We start from the raw sequence: 4,265 nt of genomic DNA, 5'->3' as shown, positions 1-4,265 counted from the left end.
GAAGAATTTGGGAATATAAATTTATAACCACCTTTAAAACTATCAGAAACGGAATGAATATCAGGGTTTTTTTTTTACATCCGTGGAGAATATCATATTCTGGAATTCATTTCAAGTGCAAACTAAGTACACCATGTTTGTGCCTTCCCATGTGATCATGTGTATATGTTTTTATATAAATACATCTTTAGATCTGTTCTCTTCTATTAAGCCTGTGTAGGTTCAAAAGCTCACTATAACATCATGTACTTTTGTTAACCATTAAAAGGTATCATGTCTACAAGATTACTTGGCTTGTCTTACTGAGAACAATCGCACTTCATTAATTGGGTGTCACACCTCCGAGTGAGTGTGTTTTCACCCCTTTGGAGATTGACTCGCTTGACATGGCATTGCAATACTCATATATTCCATTTTTTGCACGGCGTGGCTTCAGTCATCTGAAACAATTCTTGGATAAGATAGTCCCAAACTTTTTGGTATGTGCACTATATTTTTCCCTATGAGGTAATCCTAACACGAATATAACTTTGGAGGTGATTTGAATTTCACCATCAGCTGATATTCACAGCTGGGTGCTGTATCTATCTCTCAATCTAGTAAGAAGTAGATTGATGTGATTGGGTACTCTCATTTCCATGTGTGTATGTTTGTAGGTCTCTAAAGATGGGGGAAATTACAATATAGCCTCCAAAAAGGGAATATCACCCAACTTTCTATGGTTTTTCATGTCAGATCTGTCAACTTATGCAATTATTTTTCCTTGTATTGTAACTTATGAGACATGCCTATCAGAGCTGTAAAAAAAAGCTGGGTATCAGCTTATATAGCCATTAGCTTAATAATGGATAATTGATGCCTTCGTGGCAGATTATCCCAGGCTTGTAGAAAGAACTGTGCATTATTCTGAGCTGAGGTGTTTCCAGAAAGATGAGTGGCAATCAAAATGGCCGCTATGACAGGTTATAATTCAGATTTCCTAATTGTGAATAGTAAATTTACCTAGTTATGCAACAACACAGAATGGTGGTGGGCCTAGTAACACACAAATGGGCAGATCTCTTCTTCACAGCTGGTTATCCAGCATTCTTAGGTTCCTGAATGGCAGGTCCGCCCAGCCATACATCTGCATAACCTCAGTGGATGCTTTTAACCATCCAGATTTGCTTTTCACACTATGGGAAAGTTGTTTAACAATCCCTATATTGGCATCCATATGGTTGTCACCCAGCTTTCCCAGTGCTTCTCACACTCTCAAGGCAAAAGATGAGATTATGTCATCTAATGAGTGAAGAATTATCTAGTAATCGCCACCAGTTTCCATGACCCCTCTGAAAACTTGTCACTTCCCCACTCCATGCTGGAATCTACTGTCTCTGCCCTCCCCTCATGAATTATTCAGTGTTTACCCAGAGTCTCCGCCCCTGCACGTCATACACAGAGAACACATGGCAATGACTGGAAGCAGCTCGATTCGTTAGCAGTAAATATATAAAACACAGGAGCCAGACGTCCTGCAGTGACGACCAGAGTGAAAATCCTGACAACCAGGGACCTTGTCCTCAGCTCAGACCAGAAACTCCAAAGAAACCAGCGGAGATGTTTCCTCTCAGACTCCTCCAGTCCTTGCACAGTCCTTTGTGTCTCTGCAGCAGACCTGCCCTCATACTATGGCCGGCAACTGGAAGATGACATGATAGACATGGGGAATGACCTGGAGAGGAGAATGTAACCCGTCTACCAGGCTTATCCTCTAATGGACATGGACAGGATAAAAAGAGCTGCCCAGAGCAGATGTCCTGCTGAGGGCGAATCTCCCTCCATGGTGAAGGAAGGGAAGAAGAACTACGAGCTCACCCTGGACATCAGCGCCTTTTCTCCTCAGGAGCTAACGGTGAAGACAGAAGGCAGGAGACTTATCGTGTCTGGGAAGCGCAAGAAGAAGAAGGAGGAGGAGGATGGTGGCTACTTCCATGAGTACAGGGAGTAGAGAAGAGAAGCTGAGCTCCCAGAAGACGTGAATTCAGAGGAAGTGCTCTGCTCCTTGTCTCAGTATGGATGGTTCCACTTCCAGGCTCCTCGCCGTGCGCTGCCACCTGCCCAAGAGAGGTCAATACCTATCACAGTTATCCAGAACCCAGTAGAGGGGCAGCAGAAGACCCCGGAGATCAAGAACAAATGAGCTAATGGAGAGCAGGAGGAAAGTCCAAGTTCTTCCTGAGAAGGTGGTGGGGCTGTGGCTTATTCATGGACTTAGCAGCACACAAGACTATTGTGTCTTTCACCAAGTCACTAGCCTCCTCCTTAGTATGGCTGTACATGGGCAAACGCAATTTTGCCTTGTGAAAATCACAGCAAAATCACATTTATTCACTGCGATTCGTAAACGTCAGCTGCCACCCACGATAAAATCATGCAATTTTTTTTTTATCGTATAAGTCAATGGGATTTTGTAATGTTAAAAATGCATCACATCGCAACACACGTTTGAAGGGTTGCGATGCGATAAAAAGAAGCCTCCATAGGAATTCATGGGAGATAAACAATCGCACATCACAGAAAGATAGAGCGAGCCACGATTTTTTTATCCTCTGCAACATCGCATCAGTGAAAATATCGCTGATGGGAAGGAGACCATTGTAAACCATAGGTTTTAGATTCTGTTTTTTTACTGACTAGAGCAGCAGGCGACAATAATGCGATTTTCTTGCCTGTGTGGAGCCAGCCTAACTTGGTTGAAATCTTCAGCCCATTTTTCCTTCCTGTCTCACATGTAGATATTCCCTCATTTATCAAAATCATTTATATCGTGTAATGTGCTGTTCACGTTTAAGGACCTCGATGAGCGGATCAAATCATCATCTACATTGTCTTTATTTCTCCCACTATGTGCAGTTCACAGTCATGTGATCACCGTTATCCATTGGATGAAGGTGATCATGTTAAGTTAAAAAAAAGTAAAAAAATAATTTTTAAAAAGTTAACATTTCATCTCCCCCTTAATAATGTTGATCACGTAAAAGTTAAAAAAAAAGATGCGATCAGTGAGAGGAGATGAAACTTCTTACCTGAGGCCTCTGCATTTGAACCTCGACGCGATCCCCCTTCGTGAACCTTCCCGACTTCTGCGCATTCACCCACCGTCAAAATGCCAGGCACATGTGCAGGAGCCAGGGAGGACCTGGGAAATTTAAAATCTCCTTGCTCCCGGCGACCAAAGGTCACCGAGAACCTGGAGCAGTGACCGGGTGCCTATTGAGCGGTCCCCAGACACGTGATAAAAAGGTAACGATCTACCTTAGGCCGTTCTCACGTGACCGGATAAGAATTGCGGATTCTGCATGCATTTGATCACCAGTAATACACAAATCAATCTAATGCATTGGATTACACAAGTCTGCTCATATTAGCGGGTCAGAATTACGTAAACCACTTGAAAAAACAGAATGTAGCATTTTCTATTTTACCACGGATATCCGCAACACGGAGTCCATTGTCTCTATGGTGACGGATATACCCGCAGTTGGTGCTGCAACTACATTGTGTACTGGCTGCGGGTAGCTGCGTCATCACTAAGTGACGGGGCGGTGAAAATAAACTAAAAAAGGTGTATTGCGCATGACCGCCTGAGTGAGTATGCAGTTATGCTCAGTACATTATGTGGCTCGACAAGACGGAATGTGGCTCGACAAGACGGTAAGGGGGGTAATAAACGAAAAAAAGAAAGCGTTCAAACTACTAAAGCAACAAGGCAGCGAAGAAGCGCTAAAATCGTACAGGGAAAAAAACAAAATATGCAAAGATACGATCAAAATTGCCAAGGAGGAGGCGGAAAGACTGATCGCCAAAGAGAGCAAAAACAACCCAAAACTATTTTTCAACTATATTAACAGCAAAAGGATTTGCAGGGAGAGCACTGGCCCTTTAACAAATAATGCAGGGGAAATCATTGAAGATGATGGAGGGAAGGCAAATCTATTAAATAGTTTATTTTCAAGCGTATTCACAAACGAAAAAGAAATGCCACACGAGATACAGGGGAATAAAATAAACCCCTCGCAAAATATGTCATACCTAACGCAGGAGGAAGTGCGGAACAGGTTAAAGAAGATTAAAATCGATAAATCGCTTTTGATGAGTGATGAGTTAGCTAGGCCGCTATACCTAATATTTCTAGACACTATCATGAGTGGTGTTGTACCATTGGATTGGCGCATTGCCAAAGTGGTTCCAATTTATAAAAAGGGGACCAAAAGTGAGCCTGG

General features: G+C 42.8%; 1 pseudogene; it reads left to right on the top strand.

Moving 5' to 3' along the window:
* The first annotated feature begins 1,599 nt into the window (after positions 1 to 1,599).
* LOC136571751 (heat shock protein 30C-like) lies at positions 1,600 to 2,182 on the top strand (annotated as a pseudogene).
* Positions 2,183 to 4,265: the final 2,083 nt, after the last annotated feature.

Source organism: Eleutherodactylus coqui, chromosome 6, assembly GCF_035609145.1.
Source record: "Eleutherodactylus coqui strain aEleCoq1 chromosome 6, aEleCoq1.hap1, whole genome shotgun sequence".
Taxonomy (NCBI): Eukaryota; Metazoa; Chordata; class Amphibia; order Anura; family Eleutherodactylidae; genus Eleutherodactylus; species Eleutherodactylus coqui.
This window is presented reverse-complemented; position numbering and strand designations above follow the sequence as displayed.